The sequence below is a fragment of the Odocoileus virginianus genome, chromosome 20 (assembly GCF_023699985.2).
Source record: "Odocoileus virginianus isolate 20LAN1187 ecotype Illinois chromosome 20, Ovbor_1.2, whole genome shotgun sequence".
NCBI lineage: Eukaryota > Metazoa > Chordata > Mammalia > Artiodactyla > Cervidae > Odocoileus > Odocoileus virginianus.
The window spans coordinates 15230254-15256081 of NC_069693.1; the positions used below are offsets into that span (position 1 = coordinate 15230254).

Here is a 25828-nt window from a genome sequence, read left to right on the forward strand (position 1 = left end):
AGATTTAAAAGCCAAACTCTTAGGAAAGAAAGACCTCAAGAACTAAATAATTGAATTTCCAGTAGAGCTGATCAGGACTGCCTCTCCCCCAATCCTGAAATGGAAATGGCTGCCTATTTATGGAATAGGGAAGTAGAGAAAGACTAGATGCCAGTATATCCATCAGAAGTCCCCGAATAACTTGCATCTCAGGAAGGGACAGGGTGTCAAAGACCCTGGTTAATACCTATATTCCCACTTCACATACAAATCCCACAGAGGCTTTAAGATATCAAAGAAAATAGGCTGTATAGTGTGGAGGTCTAGGAAGAAATGGTCTCTGACAGCCAAGTAGAATATCTCACGTCCCAGCTTGGTGAGGAGGAGGTGGAGACTTACAGAATGCCAAGTGCCTGAGTGACAGTGACTGTCAGAGGGAAACCAGGGACAACACAATCACCATCCAGAATGAATGAAAATAGAGATCAGGATGATCCCATCGACAACACTCAGGGGTTTCTTCCAGGGTCCTAGTTTCACAGACAACCCCAAATGCACCCCCAGAAACCTTAGGCTTAGTGGAATTAAGTTTCCACAGTCAAGGGGAATGGGAATTATCAGTAGAAATAAACTGAATAGCTAGGGGAAAGGCTGCTAACTCTTTCTCCATGCCCATCTCCTTTTCTTCTTGGTAGCACGACTCAGTTACATTTCCTAGGTTCCCCTGTGTGGCCATGAGATTGTCTTTGGCTTCATGGAATGTGATCACAAGTGATGTGTGCTACAAGTAACCCTGGCCTTAACCCATCTCCCGCACAGGCACTCTGCCTTTTTCTTCCTCCTCTAGCTGATTGGGCAAATGATACCCCTGGTGACTTGAAGGTCACATGTTATAAAGATGGAAGAGCTCCCATCTGCCTCAGTCCATGAATCTTAGGGACTACCACCCTAAGATTACCGCTGTAAGATTACTACCACCCTACCGCCTCCCATAGTGGGAGCAGAAAATAAACTACTATGTTGTTCCATGTTATGTATGACCCACCTATTTCCACGACTTAATCCACCCTAACCTGTGCAAATGCAGGAAAATAGAGTTACATTGCTTAGACATCTAGGGTTACAGCTTTAAATTCATACCCAACAAGAGACTCACTGTGGAAGGTTTATGGAAAATAATGAGTGAAGGAGAGAATGAAAGTGGTAGTCTATGGTTAACCTTGACCTTAGCTGTTACAATGCTCTTTCTGTTTCTTCTGTGGCCCTGGGTATCTGCACAGACCACACTTGTTTGTGGGATACTGCTCCATGTTATGGGTGTGTCCGGGAAAGGAGATTATATCTGCTTGTCTGTTGTGTCGGTGGCTCTGGATGGTCAGGGTCAGCCATCCCTGTTGTTCCCCAGACCAGCCTAAGCTGGGGCTGTAACATTCATCTGCAGAACCATGTCAAGTCAGGATGGCCTATGTCAGGGTGAACAGCCAAATCCAAAAAAGACATATTGTACTATAAGGCTTGGAAAGCCAAGCAGTCTTCTCTGCTTCCTAACTACCCCCATCCTGCATTCCACTCTCAGACATTCATCTGGTATTTACCAACATGTAATGTGAAAATGAAAGTTGTTCAGTTATGTCTGACTCTTTGTGACCCCATGGACTATGCAGTTCATGGACTTCTCCAGGCCAGAATACTGAAGTGGGTAGCCATTCCCTTCTACAGGGGATCTTCCCACCCCAGGAATCGAACCCAAGTCTCCCACATTGAAGGCAGATTCTTTACCAGCTCAGCCACCAGGGAACAAACCCCAAATGTCTATTCTTCTATCTTGAGACATCATCAGTTGAATTACTATGATGAAACACACAAATATAACACCTACACATTTTTCTCTCCCCTCTACTTCCTGCAGAATGGGACTACCATTTTTATTCAATTTATAGGGATTATATTTCATTAGGCCTTTGTAAGTATGCTCCATTACTGAGCATGGTGGTTCATGGTGATTGAAAGTGAAAAAAGAGAAAGCGTTAGTCACTCAGTTGTGTCCGACTCTTTGCGACCCCATGGACTGTAGCCTTCCAGGCTCCTCTGTCCATGGAATTCTCCAGACAAGAATACTGGAGTGGGTTGCCATTCCCTTCTCCAGAGGAATCTTCCTGACCCAGGGATCGAACCCACTGCCTGAGCCGCCAGGGTAGCCCCTTATGGCGATTACATACTCTGAACTAATTTTTGAACTCAGCAGCCAAGCAACCCATCTGCTTGGACTCTTTCAGAATTTCTTTTTCTTCCTCTTTCTCCTCCAATTTTTGCTCCTCTTCTCCCTCTTCCTCCTGCTTCTCCTCACCTTCCTCCTCCTCCTTCCTCTGTTGGTTCTGTTTGCTCAGTTATCTATGTGCCCCTTCACGAATTGTTCCCAGACTCTCCAGAACTCTTTAACTGCTCTCAGCAGAATTCCCCCATGGCCAAACCGGTCAGGTCATTTTTTATTCTCTTTTTCCTTTGGATCATTAAACCTGTTTCTTTACCTGAGATTTTTAAATTTAATTTTACTTATTTTTGGCCATGCCATGTGGCAGTGCCTTGGCATGCAAGATCTAAACCTCCCATCCAGGGATCAAACCCCCACCCCCTCTTCCCTGCATTGGGAGCTTGGAGTCTTAACTACTGAACTGCCTGGGAAGTCCCATGGAATTTTTTTTTTTTTGCACAACTTCCACACAAATATATTCTCCCCAAAAAATCAAGTAATAAAAAGAGTCTGAAGGAGAGGAGAAGCTCATTTTATGGCTGGTCCTGGTATCACTTTCCCCCTCTCCTAGGTTGTTGTTTAGTTGCTCAGTCATGTGTGACTCTTTGGGACCCTATGGACTGTAACCTGCCAGGTTCCTCTGTCCATGGGATTTCCCAGGCAAGAATACTGGACTGGGTTGCCATTTCCTTCTAAAGGTGATCTTCCTGACTCAGGGATACAACCCGTGTCTCCTGCATTTGAAGGTGGATTCTTTACCACTGAGCCACCAGGTAATTGCTGACAATATTTTGTTGTTAACTCTTTCAGTTACCTTAATGCATTTCCATGTGCATACATATTCAGACACCTTGATACCACACTTCTGCTTACCTCTAGATCTTGAAAATGCTTTTGTGTTAATACTGAAGATTTTCAACACCAAACGCCCTGCATTCTACTTGTCAATAACTCCCCTCTGTGAGCTGATCATGGTGATTTCCAATTCCTAGTCCGTCTTGTTCCAATAATTCATCTCTGAGGACATATGTGTTAAGTTCTAAACGCTGGGAGGATTAGCTGGGTTTTTGAATTGTGTGAGTAGAGGTGAATTTCAGGAGCCAGCAGATGGCTGAGCCCCAAGAGAGAGTCCTAGGCATGTTTACCCCTAGTTTCTGTCCCCCCCGCCTCTGCCCCCCAGCAGGAAGAGCAGCACGGAAGGAGGCCGCCTCTCTGAATTGTAATCACTCAGTTCTGGAAGTTTGAAAGCAGTAGGCTGGAGGAGCGAGTGAATATCCAAAGGTGAGGGTTTACTCCCTAACTCTTCCATGAACACCAGCAGCCTGGACCGTTGCTGCCGACTTCTAAAAGGATAGCCGATGACTTCCTCAAGGCAACTACATCAAAGTCGAGAGCAGGACCTGAAAAGCATCCTTCCAACAACCCAGCCATTCCATCCACAGATTTATACCCAAAGAAATGTGTACATGTATTCACCAAAAGATGTGCTAGAATAGCGGGCCAGCTTCGTGGAAGACAATTTTTTCACGAACTTGGGCAAGGGGAGGGGTTGGTTTGGGAATGATTCAAGTGCGTTATATTTACTGTGCACTTTATTTCTAGTATTATTACATCAGCTTCATTTCAGATCATCAGGTGTTAGGTCTCAGAGGCTGGGGATCTTTGTGCTAGAATATTCATAGCAACTTTATTCCTAAGAACCCAGATTGGAAACTACCCACATGCCTGTAAACAGTAGAATGCCAGAATACGTTGGGTGTGTATTCCCCAGCAAAGAGGGTGGTTGCTCCGCAACTACACACAACAATGTGGATGAATTTCCCAGACATGAAATGGAGAAAAAGAAGCTTCCTATAGACTTATACTGTAGAACGTACAAAAGCAGGCTAAATTAGTGTTTAGGGAGCAGTGACTGGAAGGAGGCCTGGGGTTAAGAGGTTGAATGCTGGTTTCGCACATGAGTTCAGTTGGAAAAGATCTAAGCTGTACCTTTCTGATACGTGCACTTTTCAGTGATGCGTTAGTCGCTCAGTCATGTCTGACTCTTTATGACCCCATGGACGGTAGCCTGCCAGGCTTCTCTGTCCACAGGATTTCCCAGGCAAGAATACTGGAGTCAGTAGCCATTCCCTTCTCCAGGGGATAGTCCCAACACCGGGATCAAACCTGGGTCATTCTGCATTGCAGGCAAATTCTTTGAGTCATGGTAGACCCATCATACTTCAATAAATTGTTTTTAAAACTCCAAGATTACCCTCTGGTGCTTCCACTGCATGGAGTGTGGATTCAATCCCTGGTTGGGCAACTAAGACTGAGCCTGCCTCATGGTGCAGCCAAAAAGTGAAAAAAAAGAAGAGAGAACTTGAGATCCCTGGCGGTCCAGTGACCCAGACTCCTTACTCCCAGTGCAGGGGCCCAGGTTCCATCCCTGGTCAGGGAGTTAGATCCCACATGCTGCAACTAAGAGTTAGCATGCCGCAATCAAAGATCCTGCATACAGCAATGAAGATTGATGATCTTGAGAGCCACAACTAAGACCTAGTGCATCAGATAAGTAAATAAATAAATAAATACTTTAAAAATATCAAAGGTTACCATTAGGAAACAAAAATCACACACACACACATGCTCACCTTTCCTTCAGTTTACTAAGCCTTGGCCCCTCCAGCCACTTTCTGCTCCACACCACCTGTGGCCACCTGTGCACCTTATAAACACTGCATACCAGCTGGAGGCAGCCTTCAGTCTTCCTAGGCTGTCACACTTTTTCTTATTGTTGTTAGTTCCTGGAATCCATGTTGTTCTCTCCCTTTTTGTTTTAGGGGAGAAGTGACAGAGAACATATCTCTCTGATTTAAAAAATAGGAACACAGGTTACAAATTTCCAGTTTCACCATCAACATGAACCCATTTGTTTTGACTGTCTATACATTCCCTGGTGGCTCAGTTGGTAAAGACTCTGCCTGCCATTCTAGAAGACCCAGGTTCGATCCCTGGGTCTGGAAGATACCCTGGAGAAGAAAATGACAACCTATTCCAGTATTTTTGCCTGGGAAACCCCATGGACAGAGGAGCCTGCTGGCTACAGTCCATGGGGTTGCAAAGAATCTGACACAACTGAGCAACTAACACTTTCACAACGACTTTCAAAACATACACAAACACAGCTTGCTCGCCACTGTCTGTCCCCTTTCTGTCTTATATTTTGAGATGTCTTAATTTTTGTTGGGTTAGAGTTCCAGGACTTCCTATGGTATGATACATGAGTGGTTAACTTAAATCCTGGATAAAGTAAAAAGATCTTGTACTCGGAACACATGAACAATCTTACTGGGGATAATATTTTTGTGTCACTCTGTCAATGGTCTGTAGCCATTTTCTCATGTCCACGTTCAGTGATGGCAGTAAGTCTGGTGTCAGCCTAATTCTCCTTAAAAAAAATTTTTTTTTTTAGGCCCCATCTCAAGGCTTTCAGGATCTTAGTTCCTCAACCAAGGATTGAACCTGTGCCCTCTGTAGTGGAAGCGTGGAATCCTAACCATTGGACAACCAGGGAATTCCCTATCTCTCCATTTAAGTAACTGTCTAGGACTTCCTGGGATGTTTGTCTTACTCTTAGAATTCAGGAACTTCACCAGAACAAGCCTAGGAGTGTGTGTGTGTGTGTGTGTGTGTGTGTGTGTGTGTGTGTGTGTTTTGCACTGTTCTGTCAGAAACTTTGTGAATTCTTTCCATGAGCAGTATTTTGTCCAGCTTGGGAAAATTATGTCTTATTATTACCTTGTTAACGTCCTTTCTTTTTCTGAAAATTCTTACCTAATATCTATTAGATCTCCTGGACCTTTTAAATAACTTTTTTTTCTTGTGTTGTTTTCTTGTTTTTCTCTGAATTAAATTTTCTAATTATCTGGACCAACAAATTAGTTGTTTATTTCGATTCTTCCCAGGTGGCACTAGTGGTAAAGAACCAATGCAGGAGACAATAAACTTGGGTTCAAATCCCTGGGTAGAGAAGATCCCCTGGAGGAGGAAATAGCAACCCATTCCAGTATTCTTGCCTGGAGAATCCCATGGGCAGAGGAGCCTGGTGGGCTATAGTCCATAGCGTTGCAAAGAGTTAGACACAAGCGAAGCAATTTAGCATGCAGCATGCATGCACTGTATATCAAGTTTAGATTTGTTGAATATTTTAAAATTATTGATATATGTATAAATTAAATAATTTAAAAAATCATTTAATTTAACTAATAAACTTTGTAGGATAGTGGTATCAGTTAGAGACCTCTCTCTTTAATAAAGAACTCTTTTCTCTTCCACAGATTCAATGGAAGCCCCTAAACTAATTTGATGGTCAATTAGAGAACTTCTGAGGTCTCTTGGGAGAGTCACAAGTTCTTTTGCAGGCTGCTGGTGGCAGGTTCCTTTCACAGGCTAGATAGGAGGTTCTTGGGAGCAACAGGCAACAAACTTTTGCTCCTGAGTACCCATGATGAAGAGAATGGCAAATGTTTTCTTCTGTTTTGGACACAGTGCCAGAATGAGCTTTCTTGTTCAGTTGCTCAGTCATGTTCGACTCTTTGCGACCCCACTGAAGCATGCCAGGCTTCCCTGTCGTTCACTATCTCCTGGAGTTTGTTCGAACTCATGTCCATTGAGTCGGCAGTGCCATCCAACCATCTCATCCTCTGTTGCCCCCTTCTCCTCCTACCCTAAATCTTTCCCAGCATCAGGGTCTTTTCAAATGAGTCAGTTCTTCACATCAGGTGGCCAAAGTATTGAAGCTTCAGCATCAGCCCTTCCAATGTATATTCAGAGTTGATTTCCTTTAGGATTGATGGGTTTGACTACCTTGCTGTCCAAGGGATGCTCATAGAAAAAGTTTGACTCACAAATACACACAATTGGCTTCACAATTATTGACTGAGTATTTGGAATTCATAAAAATTCAAATAAATCTCATAATAACATAACCAATGTCATCATCAGGTTAACTGTTAAATTTAGCATTCATAAAAAATGTAGTATCTACTGAATAACAACTTGGATGTCAGACTTCCCCCCATTCCAAGAACTCTCTAACATGCAAAATGGTTGCCAACAAATCTTACCCAGGCTTCCCTGGTGGCTCAGTGGTGAAGAATCTGCCTGCCAGTGCAGGAGCCACAGGAGACACCGGTTCGATCCCTGGGTCGGGAAGATCCCCTGGAGGAGGGCATGGCCACCCACTCCAGTGTTCCTGCTAGGATAATCCCATGGATAGAGGAGCCAGGTGTGCTATATAGTCCATGGGATTAAAAAGAGCTGGACACAACTGAACATGCATGAAAGGTGGAATCTTGATGTATTTAATCTGCTGCTTTGTTGGTGGGGGAACCTCCCCTGTCCTTCGTTTTCCCTCGGTCCAACCTCAGAAATTGGGAGCCCTGCTTCTTTTTCCTCTTCCTCAGGCAACCTAATGAAAGAGGTTGCTACCAGACGGGAATATCAACCTGCGATTTCAGGGCCAGAGGCACAACACCTAGGGGTCTGTTAGAAATGCAAATTCATTGGTCCTATCTCAGACCTGCTAAATCGATCTCTGGGGATGTAGCTTAGAAAACTGTCTCAAGAAGCCCTCCAGGAGATTCTGATGGCTGCTTCACGTCTACTGCCCCGTCAACTGCTGGCTGACCTCTCCCACTTCTTAGAGCAAAGCCGAGGAGATTCTTCTAATGGCTGATGGCCATGCCCTTTCCTGAAGCACCGCTCCCTTCCTCAGGGACACTGGCCACTAGTCTCTAAGTACCCCCTCTCACCTCTTCTTCTGCCACTCCCTCTAGGGTTCTCTCTACTCCCTCCATTGCTCCACTGACACCTCCCCAACCATGTGCTCTAGGCAGGGTGGAGGGGATACATTCAAGACCCATCTTCTATAGTCTGCAGCCAATCACCAATAGGAAATATGCTGAGAGAGAGCCCTGCCAAGGAGTATCAATCAGCAGTTAAAATTCAAGAAGGGCTGGATGTTGTTCCATATTTTAAAGGAGAGAATTTGAGGGTCCTTGTGAAATTTATTCAATCAAGACTTTTTGAGAGAGTTCTGGACAGTCTGTATCTCTTTCAAGACTTGTCATTGCCCAAGACCTTGCCCCCCACATATACCCCAAATCCACACCCCAAATCCTTTTCTAAAGTCTCTACTCCCTGCAAGTCTTCTCTTCTAATCTTAGGAATTTGAGGGTGGGGGTTGTTGTCCCTACTGTAGTCTTCAAAGACCCTCACCCCCACTACCCTGCATTTGACTTTAAAAAAATCACATCACTCTTCCATCACCACCGACTGAAAAATAACAGGAAGAATAACTGGGCTAGAGTTGAACATTTTTCTGTGTGAGGCAACTGGCAGAGAATATATGGAATCTGGAGAAACTTCCTCCTCATCATATATATATTTTCATCTTTCTCTGCTGATCTGGCAAAGCCAAGGGGAACATCAGATAGGGACCCTCCAACCAAGAAACTTTATAGACAAAGAACAGCTCAGGCAACAGACCCCACAGGCAAAGGACTCTCAAGCGGAGAGACCCTCCAGGCAAGATTCCCACCAATGATAGACTGTTGAGCCAATCATATCCACTGCTCACCCAAAGGGGATCACCAAAAGGAGTGGATTTAACTGCTTTTATTCCTTCTAGCTCCTTTCAATGGGGATTTTATTGTGGAAGAAATATTGAAAACTTTAGAAATTCTAAGAAGGACCTGCTGGTTTGTGGAATAGGTTTGTGTGTGAGAGAGAAAAATGCATGTGTTTTTCATGTAGGCGAGTTTGTGACTGTGCTTGGCTTTGATTGTACATTTGCAAGACTGCATGTGGACTCAGTTTTGATGACATGTGACGTTGTCTGGAACTGTGAAGGCAAGGAGCTATGGAGGTCAGTCTGATTCCTAACACTGCCCTACTCAGCCCCCACCTCCAGTGGCCACCCTACCAGGCAACAAGGGTCAATAACTTCCCAGGAGGCACAGGGAGCCCATCAACATCTCTCTCTCTCTCTCTCTCTCTCTCTCACACACACACACACACACAATTTTGTAGTCAAGCATAGCTTGTTCTCTCCTGACATTCCCAAGACCTTGTCTGTTTCAGAAATATCTCAAGACATGCTGAGAGCCCACACAATCTGGGCTTTTCTTCTTTCTCTTTCCAGGCACAAGGTCTCCAGACTCTGTACCCATAAGAAGATCAGGAACCTACTGTGTCCCACTGTCCATTCTGCTTAGGGTATCCAAAGAACCTCAAAAATGTATAGCCCCATGACAGGTTCCCACAGTACTTAGAATAAAATCTTATTTGTTCAGTCTACAAGCCTGTAAAATTCTACCCATGTCCTTGGCACTGAGGATTTGGGTGGCAATATGTCTTGATTTATGTGTGCTTGTCTATAAATGATTCCTAGTAAGTACTTTCAACTTGAAGACTCAATGTCTTTCTTTGATTTAGGTGAAACTATTTTGTTATTCTTTCCCACTGTTTTTGGACATAAAACCCTAAGCTGAAGAGCCTCTGTACTTCCAGAACCCAAAGAACCTCCTAAAGACAAAGTCCGGAGCTCAAAGTGAAGCATTTAGAGGGTCCTTGGCACGTGCATCCTTTCTTATTCATTCCTATAGTCTGGTGCTTCTCAAACTTTAGCTTGCATTGGAATTGCATGGAGGTGTATTAAAACAGATTTCAGGCACCACTGGGTTTCATACTCAGAAAGTCTGGGGTGGGCAAGAATTTGTTTTTAAATGAGATTTCCAGGTGATGTTGGCTCTGCTGGTCAGAGGACCATGCTTTAAAAACCACTGTTTAGGTTCAATTCTTTCCCTGGAGTTTCCATCTCTGGCTTTCTCTGTCAAGGCTGATCATTCTCTGAGCTCTTGCCACTCTCCTGTGTCATGCTCTACGGACAACCCCCACCCTCTGCATCTCTTCCATCCTATGGCATTATGGGCTGTCACTGGAAGGCTGTCACTCTCAGCCATGGCTTTGGTCCCATCCCCAAAGTTCTCCCAGAGCAAACATCATGAAGGCACATTTCCCTTCCATCATCACAGACCAGGAAAGCTAACAAGAACAAGTGGGTCACAGATGAGACCTTTTCAATATGGGTCACTCTGCTGAATATGGAACCATGAGGGTTATCATCTTACAATTTTCTCAGCTTTATTTTCTAATGGCCTGGAAAAGCCAAGAGAAGCACTCAACCAAAGAATCTCCAAGCCAAGGAACCTTGGCAACAGAGGCATCCTTCGATCATTCGGCCTCTGTTCAAGGGGATGAGTGCAGGCAGTTCACTTTCTTGCACCAGCGCCACACACAAGGCTATTAATTCAAAGGAAGCCGTCAAAGTGAAAAACTCTAAGGAGGACTTGCTGGCTTGCAGACTGTGTGTGTGTTTGGATATGCGCAGTTGTGTGTGCTGTTTATGCATCTTATCTATCACTGAGTCTGACTACATGGCCCTTGTTTCTGTTCCTGTTCTTACCAACCTCCTTCCCACCCCAGGACCTTTGTATTAATACTTGCTGTTTCCCCTGCCTGAAACTCTTTCCTCCAAATATTCTAGGGAATGGCTCTTCTTGTACTTCAGGTCTCAGCTTAGATGTTACTTCTCAGAGGGACGTTTTCTGCCTATTCAACCCCACCGTGCAGTCCCTTGTGGGCCCTGGGGGTCCCTCTCCCTCCTCGTTCTAGTTATTCCTCGTAGGTCTTAATCCTCCATTAAATCGTTTCATCTATTTGTTTGGGTGTTTTTTCCCCTTCTCTCCCAGCGACTGTAAATTCCAGGAAAGCCATGGTCTCGTCTGCTTTAGTTACTACACGGTCCTCAGTGCCCAGCCTAAGTCTAGTGTTCAGTAGGCTCCTCGTAGTCGTATCTATCGGCCTTTTGCACCCAGATTCAATCTGAAAGTAAGACCCACACACAGTATGTTGAATCAATCAGGAATTCAATTTGGGAACGACAACGTAAAGGGCGAGTGCCTAGTCCAGTTTTTCACCGAATCAATTAAGGCAAGAAGAAAGGGGATTGGCTGGGCAGCACCGGCACTACTATACGGTAGCAGCCAATCATAATGCAGCGGTGGTCAGCAGGGAAACCACGCCCAGTAACTCAAATCCCCGAGACTGCCTCCGGGACTGAGAGGTGAAGGGAAGTCCTTGACACCTTAACTAGGTTTGTGATGGGTTATCAGAAAATTTAAGTGTGTATATGTGGAGGATGTTGGGAGAGTTAAGCGGAGGAAAGTAGTTAGAGGGAGATACGGAGTGGGTAATGGGGCAGGGTACAGAGGAGTTATCAGAGGATAGAGGAGGGTTGAATCGTGCTATAGGCCATCGAAACTGTTACATAGGCACATATATGGTATGGTGGGTTCTGGTTTGGTGTGCTGTCCTCTAGTTTGGGGCAGTGTCTTGTTTTCAGTGCCTTTCTAGGTGGAGGGATTGGTTCGGACAGTCCTCATTTCCTGGGAACTAAGATATCCCCTCTCTGGGTCCCATTTCCCTCATCTACAGATTGCACCTGCTCAGCGTCTCCTCCTCTGGCCAAGGTCCATGGCTACTGAGACTAACCCCAAGGACCGAAAGTCCAAGATTGCTCCAGTGCAGGTTATCCCACTGCAGCAGGTCTATCCGATGCAGAAGGTCTACCCGATGCAGCCAGTCGTCCTGGTGCCCCTGAATCCCCCGGAGAATGATTATTTGTTTCTCTCCATTGCTTCCTTCTTCTTCTTCATTCTGCTGGCAATCCCAGCCCTCTTGTTCTCCTTCAAGGTGGGCACAATCCAGCTACCACCAACTCCTGTTGCCCCTAGATCTGCCTTCTCTGTCCCACCCTACCTTCCTGCTCCTCTCTAACAATCCCCCTTTCTTCCTCCTGGGGTATTTACTCCTGCTTCACCATGTAGCTGCCCTTGTTCCTCCCTAGGAGTCCCCTCTCTGCTCCCCACTCCTGTGTTCTGCCCAGACCCACACCCTCATCCTGGCTCCCTGCTTTCTTCCTTTTTCCACTGAGGGGCTGACCCCTGCACTTTCCACCCCCGCACCACTGTTACTGGTCTTTCACACCTCGCCTCTCCCCAGGGATGCCCTTCCCTTGTCTCCTTGTCCTTGGAAACACTGCCACCAGCTTGCCTTCATCCCTACAGACCCGTGAAGCCAACATCCTTGGGGACCAGAGGAAAGCCCAGAGAAATTCCAGACTGGCCTTGGGCTTCAGCCTCTCAAGCATCCTGGTGGGTTCCACTCTCATTATTTCCTCCATTGTTGTCAGAGTCATGAAACAGTGAGAATGAGATCATCCTGAGAGCTCAGCTCCTCAGAAAGTTATGAACTGTACCTCATGGGTCCTCTTGGAGCCTTTGAGCTTGAACATCAGTAACCTACCTATACTGGGGGGAAGTTCCCCACTATTGGATTTTTGAGAGCAATAAAGTTTATGAGGAAGTTTCTGCTTTCCTTTCATCTTCTGTATGTATGTGTATGTGCACACATGTTCTCATGCCCCTGCATGTCCATGTCAGAGTTCCATGGGCTTATTTACACATTCGGTGAATATGCAAATCATTTATTGGGCAACCACTCTACTGTGCCAGGCAGTTTTAGGCCTTGGTGATTCAGTGCTGATTCAAGAGATGAGGGATCTACCTCCATAGAACTTGCTCTATTTTGAGAGGACACAGAAAAAAGGGTAAAATGTAAAGCAAGAAGATGGGTCTGGGTCCACTCTGTCTAACAGAACATTTGGCAATGAGAAGAAATGCTTTGTAATCCACTAATCCACTCTGTCTAATATGGTACCTACCAGTCACAGGTGACTGTTGAGCACTTGAAATGAGGCTAAGTGCAACTAAGGAGCTCAATGTTTAATGTAACTTAATTATAATTAATTTAAATTAAATTTGCCACATATGGTTAATGGCCACTGTCCTGGACAGCACAGTTCTAGGTAGTGTTAACATTATGAAGAAGAAAAAAATTGGGAGAGTAGGAAGAGGGACTTATGACAGAGTGGCTAAGGAAAACCCTGACTGGAGAGCTGATACCTGAGTTGTGGTCTGAAGTGAGAGGAGGGGAGAGCCTTAGAAAGTTCTGGAAGAGAGTTCTAAGCAGAACAGCAAGTGCAAAGTCCCCAGGGCAGGAAGGAGCCTGGCTTGTCCCCAGAAGATAAAGAAGACTAGTGGGATTGGGGTGGAGCAATGGGAGTGATGCAGAATAAGTTCAGAGGGTGGGCAGGAGGCAGGTCACAGAGAGGCTGGAAGGTCACAGGAAGAAGGTTGGGTTTTAAATGTGAAGTGAAGCTATTATAGGCATTAAACAGGGAGAACACGACTCTGGATTCTGTTTTTAAAAGAGTCCCATGTCTAAATCGAATGTAAAATATCTCTGAATAGGCTCTGTTGCCAGCTCCAATTTTGGAGGGGTGATCCCCACACTTAATAAACTACCCTCAGACACTAGCTGGATGTCCTATGTGCATGTCAGTCACTCAGTTGTGTCCAACTTTTTGGGACCCCATGGATCATAGCCCACCAGGCTTCTCTGTCCATGGAATTTTCTATGCAAGAGTACTGGAGTGGGATGTCATTTCCTTCTCCAGGATGTCCTACAATTAAACTCAATTCTGACACTGCTTGGTGCTAGCATCAAATTCCACAGTTTGAGGGCTCTGTCCTACAAGGCACCTCCCACTTTCCCCAACCACTTCAGATGTCAGTCACAAGCCTGACCACCCAGGTACAGATTGAGGTTTTCCACAACCTTTTCCTGAGACTTCAGACACCAGTCCCCAGTCTGGGTTGTTACCTGTATGTCTAACTGACTGGTTGTAAATCAGAGGTTCTTACAATCTCCTCCTCAGGACTGATTAATTAGAGTGGCTCATAGAATTCAGAGAAACAACTTACTTAGTAGATACAGTTCAGTTCAGTTCAGTCACTCAGTTGTGTCCAACTCTTTGTGACCCCATGGACTGCAGTACACCAGGCTTCCCTGTCCATCACCAACTCCCAGAGCTTGCTCAAATTCAATGTCTATAGAGTCGGTGATACCATCCAACCATCTCATCCTACGTCATCCTCTTCTCCTCTTGCCTTCAATCTTTCCCACATCAGGGTCTTTTCAAATGAGTCAGTTCTTCCCATCATGTGGCCAAAGTATTGGAGCTTCAACTTCAGCATGTCCTTCCAATGAATATTCAGGACTGATTTCCTTTAGGATTGACTGGTTTGATCTCCTTGTTGTCCAAGGAACTCTCAAGATTCTTCTCCAATACCATAGTTCAAGAGCATCAATTCTTTGGCACTCAGCTTTCATTAAGGTCCAACTCTCACATCCATACATGACTACTGGAAAAACCCTAGCTTTGACTAGATGGACCTTTGTTGGCAAAGTAATGTCTCTGCTTTTTAATAGGCTGTCTAGGTTGGTCAGAGCTTTTCTTCCAAGGAGCAAGTGTCTTTTAATTTCATGACTGAAGTCACCATCTGCAGTGATTTTGGAGTCCAAGAAAAGAAAGTCTGTCACTATTTCCATTGATTCCCCATCTATTTGCCATGAAGTGACGGGACCAGATGTCATGATACTAGTTTTCTGAATGTTGAATTTAAAGCCAGCCTTTTCACTCTCCTCTTTCACTTTCATCAAGAGGCTCTTTAGTTCCTCTTCATTTTCTGCCATAAGGGTGGTGTCATCTGCATATCTGAGGTTATTGATATTTCCCCTGGCAATCTTGATTCCAGCTTGTGCTTCATCCAGCCCAGCATTTTGTGTGATATACTCTGCGTATAAGTTAAATAAGCAGGATGACAATAATCAGCCTTGATGTACTTCTTTCCCAATTTGGAACCAGTCCATTGTCCCATGTCCAGTTCTAAATGTTGCTTCTTGACCTGCATACAGATTTCTCAGGAGGTAGGTAAGGTGGTCTGGTATTCTCATCTCTTGAAGAATTTTCCACAGTTTGTTGTGATCTACACAGTCAAAAATTTTGGTGTACTCAATAAAGCAGAAATAGATGTTTTTCTTGAACTCTCTTGCTTTTTCTATGATCCAACGGATGTTGGCAATTTGCTCTCTGGTTCCTCTGCCTTTTCTAAATCCAGCTTGAACATCTGCAAGTTCTCAGTTCATGTACTGTTTTAGCCTGGCTTGGAGAATTTTGAGCATTACTTTGCTAGTGTGTGAAATGAGTGCAATTGTGCGATAGTTTGAACATTCTTTGGCATTGCGTTTCTTAGAGATTGGAATGAAAACTGACTTTTCCAGTCCTGTGGCCACTGCTGACTTTTCCAAATTTGCTGGCATATTGAGTGCAGCACTTTCACAGCATCATTTTTTGAGGATTTGCAAAAGTTCAACTGGAATTCCATCACCTTCACTAGCTTTGTTCATACTGATGCTTCCTAAGGCCCACTTGACTTCACATTCCAGGATGCCTGGCTCTAGGTGAGTGATCACACCATTGTGGTTATCTGGGTTATTAAGATCTTTTTCAGTAGATCTTAGTAGATTACCAGTTTATTATAAAAGGATGTAACTCAGGAACAATCAGATGGAAAAGATGCACAGTGCAAGGTCTGGGGAAAGGTCACAGAGCTTCCATGTTCTCTTTAGGGGAAACACCCTCTTAGCACCTTCACATGTTCGCCAGCCCGGAAGCTCTCTGAATCATCCTTTGGGGTTTTTATAGAGACGTTTGTTAAGACTTAAAGAAAAATGCGTAAGAGCTGTGAATTTAGGTTTTATTCAGGGAACTTACTGAGAACTATATCCCAGGAAACAGTCTCTCAGTAGCTCTGAGGGGACCATCTGAGGGGGCTTTGCTGGTGGCTCAGTGGTAAAGAACCCGCCTGCCAATGCAGGAAGCATGGGCTCGATCCCTGGGTTGGGAAGACCCCCTGGAGGAGGAAATGGCAACCCATGCCAGTATTCTTGCCTAGGAAATCCCATGGACAGAGCATCCTGGCAGGTTACAGTTGGCTGGAGTCATAAAAGAGTTGTACACGAGAACTGTGCTAGCTACAAAATTAATTCAGGATGACCACAGACCTAGATGTGAAAGCTAAAACTTAATATAAAGCTTCTATGAGAAAGCACAGGAGAGTATTTTTTATAATCTTTGCATAGGTAGACAAAGATTTATTATATAAGACTGAAAAAAACCTAAGCACAATAATAAAAATGACAGTTGGATTTTATTAAAATTTAATACTTCTGCTTGTGAAGACACCACTAAGAAGGTGAAAAGTTGTTACAAATTGAAAAAAAAAAATTGCAATAAGAAAAAACAAGCAGTTCAGCTTTTTTAATGAGCAAAAAAATCATGAACATGCATTTCACAAAATGTAATTTCCACACGGCCACAGCATGTGCAAGGTGATTAATATCCTTTGTCATTAGGGAAATTCAAACTGAAACCAAAATTAAAAAGACTACTGCCAGCAAATTTTGGTAAGAACGCAGGAATCCATCTGTAGTCATTGGTTGCAAGTAACAGAGAAGAAAACTGATTCTTTTACAGAATAAGCACGCAGTAGTGTTGTCTTGAAACAAGTAGACTGCCAGATCTTTCTCCAGCAATTGTTAATCACTCAGTCATGCCTGACTCTTTGTGACCCCATGGACTGTAGCCTGCCAGGCTCCTCTGTCCATGGGATTCTCCAGCCAAGAACCCTGGAGCGGGTAGTCATTCCCTTCTTCACGGGATCTTCCCAACCCAGGCATCAAACCCCAGTCTCCTGCTTTGGAGGCAGATTCTTTACCATCCAAGTCACCAAGGAAACCCCCAGGTAAGAGGAGGGGAATCTTTCTTCTTCCTGTAGTACTCTGCTGTTGATGCAAGGTACCAGAGTGCCCCCTTCTGGCATCCTAACTCTACTTGATTGACATTTCTTTTTATTAATCTTTTACCGTAGGCAGGTTGCAGGCACAAGTACCTAGCTCTATTTCCAGCTTTTCTCCTAGCCCTACGCTTATATCTGGTTTTGTGGACAAAGAAAACTCTAGAATGTTAATTCAAAGGAATTTCAGAAGTTGGGTGAGCCCCTGGAGAGAGCGGCAGGTGGCACAGCGCTTGCAGTTCACTCTCACTTGCTGAAACCCCACCAAAGAATGGCTCTGGTCAGGGTTGCACATTAAACCGTTAGTGAGACGGAGCAGTGGGAGCAATGGCCTCCCTGGGATGTAGCCCACTGGCTAAGAGACACATGACCACCAGTCATGGGCTCCACCTGGCAAGAAACACACCAGCCAAGGGACTCTCAGCCATGGATGAGTGTTCTCTTTCTTTCTTTTTGCTTGCACTGGCTCTTCGGTGCTGTGCTCGGGCTTTCTCTAGCTGCAGTGAGTGTGGGCTGCTCTTCATTGCGATGCAAAGGCTTTCTCACTGCAGTGGTTTCCCTTGTTGTGGCACATGGGCCGTAGGCACATGGGCTTCGGTTGTTGTGGCCCATGGGCTTAGTTGCTCTGTGGCATGTGGAATCTTCCCAGACTAGGGATCAAATCCGTGTCCCCTCGATTCTTATACATTGGACCATCAGGGAAATCCTGGGGACGCTCATTCTTATCAATCTGTGTTGATGATTTCTCTGGTAGAAGGTGAGAAGCGCTCTTTGGAAACATGATTTCTGCCTACACCAGTCCTACCTGCACCTTTCAGCGTCCATGCTGCCAGGGACTGGGAGGGTGACAACCTAAGATGAGGAATGCATCACTGAGTCCTCATCTTAGGAGACAGACACTCTCAGATCCCACATGGCTATTCCTGGCTGATGTTTCCTGGCTTATTCTCTCTGCCAGATACTCCTTTCCTCCATCGCCAAGTCCCACCATGTTCAAGGGATTCAGGGCTCAGGGCACTGTGCCGTTCTCCCTAAGAATAAAACTGCCAGACAGTCTTCAGGCAAAACAAAAACCTTCTGCTTTCCACTCTCTATTCAGCTCAGGGTAGCTGGAGAAACTCCACAAGCTAAACCAGATTCTATCCCTCCCTGGATTGAACCCTCCATGTTCCCATGGCTCTTGGGATCAAACCCAAATCCCTCACCCAGGTATTCAGGCTCAGCCTTGGCCTGCTACTCTCTTTCTGCCTCTCCAAACTCTACCCACACTGCCCCTGTTTCTGTTTCTGGAACACACAAATCTCTTTCTCACTTCAAGACTTTGCACTTGCCATTCCCCCTGCCTGGAACTCTTTCCCCCCGATCTTCTCATGGCTGGCCCTTCATCCATGGTCTCAGCTTGGATGTCCTCTTCCAGGCAGGCCTTCCTTGACCTCCTCACTACCCATCTGCCCTCATGTCACCCTCCTGGGTTCCTCGCCCTTGTGTCTTAGTTATTCCCCGTAGCCCTTGGTCATCTCTGAAATCATTTGGCTTCTTTATTTAGGTTTTCCCTCTCCATCTCTCCATCTCCTGCAAGGTCTATGAACTCTGGGACGGCCGTGGCTTTGCCTTTCTTGGTTGTCACTTGGCCCTCGAGAGCAGAGCGCTGCCTGGTGCACCCTAGGCTTCCGATATTTTCATTCTAAAAACAGCAACATTACACCCTGCCCTTTGCACTTATGGAGCCTAACAATGAATCAATCCAGAATTTAGTACCCTGTACTTGAGGTTCATTCATTGAGTCAATCAGGAGCTCAAACTGGGAACAACAACAAAAAGGCAAATAGTTGAAACTCTACCTCTTTATTCATTGAATCAATGAAGGGGACAAGGCAGAGAACAGGGGTGGGGAGTGCCTAAGTAATGCCTCCTTAAACACTGAACCAACCAGAATCTGGGTCTAAACTCTTTTGAGACACCATCATCTGACCCTCCCCCACCTCCTCCGTATCAGGGCAGCCAATCACAATGAAGTGGTAACCAACAGAGGCCACGCCCCTGTGACTCAGCTCTCCAGGGCAGCCCCAGGGCTAGGCTGGGCAGTCGGTCAGTTGTGGCTTTAACTGGGTTTGTGGATGATGATCCACAAATAGTGGGGAGTTTGAGGGCATCAGGAAGGGGTCAAAAGAGGACAGCCAGAGCTAGTATGGGATAGACAGGGGGATGATGGGTGTCTGGGTGTCCAGGAGGGAACTGTAAATTCATAGGAAAGTTTTTCTTGTGGGGAAAGGAAGTAATTTGTGTGGGAAGAGGTTGGAAGTTAGAAAGGAACAAGAAAAAGTTGTGAGAGACAACGAGAAGATTATAGGGGTCAAGGAGAGGGTTACATGGGATAAGGAGGTTCTCATGGGACAGGGAGAGGGTTAGGAAAGGATCCAGGAGGTTATGGGGTCTTGAGAAAGGGTTTGAGGGGAAACAGGGAGGGATTTAGATGAAGAAATTGAAGGGTTTATAGAGGCAGGGAGAGTATAGACAGAGAAGGAGTTGTGGGAGGGGATTATAGGGGTTTAGGAAAGGGGTATGGGGAGCAGAAATGGAGTTCTAGGGGACAGGGAGAGGTTATAGGAGGAGGGTAGGTTATGGGAGGTGTTAAGCTAGACAGGAAGGTTTTTACTGGATCAGGGAGAGGAGTGTAGCAGGATGAGGACAGAGTTACAGGATGGGGAATATGAGGTACACAAAAAGGGTTACAGACGTGACCAGAGGGTTAGAGGGGTACAGAGAGTAAGTCATCATTTAAAGCAGTGGTTCTCAAAGCCTGGTCCCTCTCCTGCAGCAGCAACTTCACCTGGGAACTTGTCAGAAATACACATTCTTTTTAAAAGGTTTTTCTTTTAATTTACTTTTTTGGCTGCACCAGGCCTTAGTTGCAGCATTTGGGATCCTTAGTTGCAGCATTCAAACTCTTAGTTGCAGCGTATAGGATCTAGTTTCCTGATCAGGGATTGAACCCAGGCCCCCTGAATTGGGAGCATGGAGTCTTAGCCACTGGACCACCACGGAAGTCCCAGAAATGCACATTCTTGAGCCCTGCCCCAGACCTACCGAATCAGCAATTCTGGACAGTCAGTTACCTGTTTCAGTAAGTCCTCCATGTAACTCTGTTGTATGTTTGTTTTAGCATCACTGGGCTAAAGTGACCATTCCATTCCTTGTTGGGAATCAGTTCCCAACAAGGACCCTGATGTTTCTGAAAGGCCCAGCTTTATATCCACTGGGCGGTGTAAAAACTGGTTCTCCTTGGACTCTCTGGCGTAATAGACTGTACTCCACTGTCTTGAGTGTCCTTCGAGGTGTGTTTTGTAACTCTGGATTCCACATTTCTGGTGCAATGGCCAGGAAGCCCTTGGAGAGACAGGCCCATTGAGCCTCTGCCTGTGGATCGGCTCTTGTTTTATCGACTCGTCCTTACAGGCGGACTTCACAAGACTGTGGACCACAGGAGGGAAGTGCACAGGTACGTCCCGCTGTAATAGTGGAAGAAGGGGCCTGATCAGCCCCTTGGGGCTGGGTGAGTCTGCGGTGGCTGTGTCCTCCTAGGCTCAGTGGGAAACTGTTTACTGAAATAAGTGGTACTCTGTTAACTAGGCCTGTACTGATTGTTTGTCAACATAGCTTTTAGTTTCCAAGGGACTGTCCCCTTTGCCGCGACACTCTTCCATCCTTAGGGACTCAGGGACCTCCCGAGCATTGCTTGGGGTCGGATTGGGAACTGTGGCTTTGCATGCACGTTTGGCTGCACCAAGCAGTGATAAATGGTCTTGGATTTAGCAAGGATCAGACTTGTGCAAAGAAGAATACGTGGAAGCCTTAACTGACTGGATCTGGCTGGCTGCCAAGAGAGCAAGAGGAGCCCGAGAGGTATTGTAGAAGGAAAGTGAAAGCGGAATGGGTAGTGGAGAATCCAAGCCGACCGTTCTTGGATGCATGATTAAAAACTTGAAAAAGGGTTTTGGAGGAGACATTGGCATAAAGTTAACCCCAAACAAGCTTAAAGCCTTTTGTGAGGTAGACTGGCCATCCTTTGGGGTAGGATGGTCCTCAGAGGGAACACTAAAATTGGACAAAGTTCGTGCTGTATGCTTTGGTAACTGGGCAGCCAGGCCACCCGGATCAGTTTCTGTACATTGACTCATGGCTACTAATTGCACAAAACCCACCGCCTTGGGCCCGGGTATGTTACCTTGAAAAAGGAGAAAGCAAGATTTTGCTAGCAGAGGCAAGAGAACCTGAAAAAGAAAAGAAAAAAAAATTCATGATCCAGAGGAAGAGGAGCCCCTACTTCCTCCCCCATACTGGGGAACATGACAGGGACTCCCAGAGAAGGAGGAAGAAGTGAGAAAAGAGGGAGATTCCACCCCCGCCCCCCCACCACGTCCCCTGGTGGAGGAGGCTCCTTTCTCTCCTACTGCACCACCAAGTGTGATGGGAGCGACTGCGCCAGCATTATACCCACCCTCCCCAGTTTAGAGGAAGGGAAAAAGGAACAGCTGAGTGTTCAGATGTGGTTGAGGTCTACAAAGAAACCTCGAGAGAGAGGTTTTGCAGATGCTTCTTAGGAAAGTCCAGGCAGCACTGCAAGTGGGGTCAGACAGGCACACTCATCCTGGCCCCACTGTTCTTTACTACCAGCTGGTCTCCATATATAAGGAAAGGGGGCTAGTAACTGTAACTGACAAAGAGATAAAAAAATAAAGAGAAAACTCTGCTGTTGTTGGAAGCAGCGTGGGAACCCTCTACAGTGGCAGTAGGGGCCACCAGTGGTCGGACCCACCTCAGGCAAAAGGGAGCTGTCTGGCTAACCAAACGGCAAAGCAAGCAGCCACCCAGGACAATGTAGCAACCAGACTTATGGGGACGCCTGTGGTGTCTGGCCTACTAACCGCCTAAGTGGCCCCAGTCTATGACAAGGAAAAGAAACCACCTGGGCATGAACTGAGCAAGGAACACTACAGGAGGATGGAGGTGGGAACTCTCAGATGGGAGGCTCTTTGTCCCTTCTAGGTCGGCATTTCAACTGGTTACAGACTTCCATCAGTCCACTCATTTAGGGAAAACAAAGACTTGTGAGATTTTAGCTCGCTATTTTGTCATACCATGTCTAATAGCCTTGTGGGCAGATGCAAGCCACCCAACTTGTAACCTGTGCCAAGAATAATCCATCTCCCAAGGGGACTGTGTCTCCTGGAATACAATTAAAGGGGACAGCTCCATTTGAACATCTAGAAGTGGACTTCACTGAGGTAAAGCCATGCTGAGGCTACAAATATTTGCTGGAGGCTACAAATATTTGCTGGTAATGGTATATGCTTTTACAGGATGGGTAGAAGCTTACCCCACCAAGACTGAAAAAGCGAAGGAAGTGGCCTGATTCTTGCTGAGAGACATTATTCCTAGGTTTGGGTTCCCTCTGAGTATAGAATCAGGTAATGGGCCCGCATTTGTGGCTGAATTACTCCAACTGGTCTGCAAAGCAGTAAATGTTAAATGGAAACTACATACAGTGTATAGGTCACAAAGCTCAAGAATGGTTGAGAGAATGAACTGGACCATCAGGGTAACTTTGGCAAAATGGGTGCAAGAAACTGGTGCCCCGTCTTGGATGGATGTGATGCCATTAGTGTTAATGAGGATCAGAATGACCCCCCGGGCATGGGTATTCCTCCTATGAGATAATGTTCAGGAGACCTCACCCACTTATTTGGGAAGTAAAGAGAAATTTATTACAAAGAGGAGGGTTGGAGGTGTTGTGGCTGTTGGAACAGTTGGGAAAGGTGATCCATGACATCACCTCTTATGTTAAAAAAAAATTCCATTTTCTCTAGACACTACTGTACACCCATACTCACCAGGAGATTTAGTATGGGTAAAGGATTGGAAGCGACAGACACTGTCCACCCCCTACTCCCCCGAAAGGGCCATATACAATTGTACTAACCACACCCACTGCAGTTACATTTGCAGGTATTACTCTCTAGATTCACCACACGCCAGCAGCAGAGGAAAAGGCACCTTGGACTGCTCATCCTAACCTGGAGGAACCATTAAAGACCTGACTCGTCTTCCATCAGCAACCACAGATTCAGTTTGGAGCCGCTACAAATAACTCTACTGTTCCTGATTGGCATGATTACCCTCCTGGGACTGCAAACTCAGGATAGTGTGTTCCTATCTTGGGCCCACTTGGATACAAACTTCTAAAATACTTCTAACACTTAGGTGTGTGGTGTCAGTGATGGATGGACTTCCTTGGTGGGTGTCTCCTCTACACAGAGGGGACTTTAGCTCCCTCTGCTCATTTTTGAGACAGCAACAAGAGGTGTTTGCTTTCTTGGTAACTCACAACCTGTTGCTTCTTCCTTGGTGTAACCTGGACTTTAACTAAATTGGTCAAGGCCATGGGGTAACACTTGAGGTAAATACAAGCCTTACAAAAGTGACCAAAGCCTATACCTTTTACTTAAAAAATAGAAAGAATGAGAACTCAGTAGCTGGTGAGAAGGGCCAATCCATCATGTAATTTGAATACCTGATATGGCATGAATATTTTTGGATTACCCCAGAAAAAGGCCAACCTATTGTCCCTGCCCCTATCTGTTGGGGACACAGGGAACAAGAAGTTGGGTTTGGTGACTGTCCCATATATCCAAAAGAATTAAAATATGTGGGATACTTGTCCTCTGAGCAATGTTAACAAGTATTAGAGGTCACTTATCACCCAGATTTACCAGCTCGTGGGCCTGGCTCAGATTAGCAGTACAACCCTGGGATCTGATGGGTGACCCCTAATGGCACCCAATGGATTGAATTTATGGCCTTGGCTTCCAGTCGGTTGGGTTGGCTACTGCACATTAGGATTTGCCTTTGCTCACGGAAGTATTAAGCCATCCTTACAACAAGCCCTGGTAAATTTGCCTTATTTACATGCACGGTGGGCAAGGTCTGTGATGATTAAAATAAAAGCTCTAACTAACTTCATGAAACAGGCCCTCCTGGACAATGCAAAGGCAATCCAAGACAATGAGACAGGCAATGATTCAAAATCGGATGGCTTTAGACTTACTTACAGCCACCCAAGGAGGGACCTGTGCTCTAATTAAAATTGAATATTGTATATATATCCCTGATTTATCTGTCAATATAGCAGCTACTCTAGATGACATGAAAAACCAGGTAAAAGCTATGTCTAACGATAACCCTCCTTTTTAGATGTCGGTATTTTCTTGGATCAGAAGTGATCGGTGGAAAATCTTTTTGTAGCTATTTTGTTAATCATTGTATTATTAATTTTGGGGCTTTGCATTCTCCAGTGTATAACTCGATGTGTAACCTCCAGACTGACAGCTCTGCTACTGTTCCACAGTCCCCGTGGGCAGTATTTACCCATGACTGATGCCCATCGTTAAGGATAAGATGAGCATCAAGACGGGGGAGTGTTGGGGCCAGTGTGAGGAAAGCAAGAGAGACTCCATCTTGAAGTCTGTCATCCATTTTAAAGACAGGATATAAACTGGGTCTGAACCCTGCCCAAAAGTGAGAAAACCATTGCTAGTGAAAACCGCTTCTCCTGGAGACTTCCCTCCCTACAGATGACAAACAGAGATTGTAGTTGAGGTCAGGCTGCCCCTGTTAGATGGAGCCATCCCCCCATTATGTATAATCTTTGTTCCCCCCGTCTAACCTTAATTGTTTGTTCTCCTAGCACCTACTTATTGTAAAAGTCAATCATGTACAACAAAGAGGTTGCTAACATGTAACCAGTCACATAGTGGCGGGTGTAAAACTGGGCCTCTCAGAAACATCAGGGTCCTTGTTGGGAACTGATTCCCCTTGGACCCGCTGGCATAATAAACTACTCCACTGTCTTGAGTGTCCTCCGAAGTGTGTTTCGTAACTCGGGATTCCACAACATGATGAATCCTGGTTACTTAGCATTTGCTGACCCTTCTCAGTCCCTCTGTACATCCCATCCCCTCTCCTGGAGTCCATGGCTGAGAGTTCAAGGGCCCCAGAGTTCAGGTGAAATGGAGCAGGACCCCATTGTCCTTCCCCCACCATGTCCTCTGCCTGCCTTTTGTCTGTGGAAAGTTTTAGTCAAAGAATAAGTTTAATCAGAGAAGTGAGAAATGCAGATACAAAGGAAAACAGCCAAAGGAACTAAATAACAGCACTGCAGTCATTAAGAACAGTCAAGGACGTTCAGTTCCTTCTCAAGGGCTCTAGATAATATTCTGAGCCGTATCCTGTGAGCTGTCTTATAGACACCAAAACACCAGGTGGAGGAGTTAACTACAGAGTGACCAGACTGTACCCAGGACATGAGCTGCCACAATTCTGAGAACTGGCCTCGGAGAAATGGGAACAAAAGGACCCTGGAACTGACGATGAACTATCTAAACCAACCAAGACCAAGATGCTGCTGGTCAGACCACTGGTGACCAATCTGAAGATGACTGTCAGAGCTGACTGTGCTGTTTCTACATGTAGCAGCTTCCCACCCCCCCCCCACCCCGTCTCTAAAAGCTCTTGTCCCCTGCTTGTGGGGGGTTGGGGTGGGGTGGGGTGGGGGAGTCAGCCTTGGGACAGATATATGCCACCCTTACCCCCCAAGTGGCCAGCATCTTAAATGAGGCAAACTCTCCTTTCCACCAGCCTGGCCTGTTTATGGGCTTTTGAGTGGCCTGCAGCTAGA

The 25828-nt window shown here is 45.7% G+C and overlaps 2 long non-coding RNA genes across 2 annotated transcripts; both read left to right on the forward strand.

Annotated features, from left to right (window-relative positions):
• Nucleotides 1-11345: 11345 nt before the first annotated feature.
• Nucleotides 11346-12701, forward strand: LOC110123679 (uncharacterized). The gene is made up of 3 exons (XR_002309570.1): nucleotides 11346-11429; nucleotides 11771-12028; nucleotides 12403-12701. It is a non-coding gene; the product is annotated as an uncharacterized lncRNA (long non-coding RNA).
• Nucleotides 12702-19103: 6402 nt separating this feature from the next.
• On the forward strand, nucleotides 19104-23354 carry LOC139030006 (uncharacterized). Its single transcript, XR_011482347.1, has 2 exons — nucleotides 19104-20593; nucleotides 23089-23354. It is a non-coding gene; the product is annotated as an uncharacterized lncRNA (long non-coding RNA).
• The last annotated feature ends 2474 nt before the right edge of the window (nucleotides 23355-25828 follow it).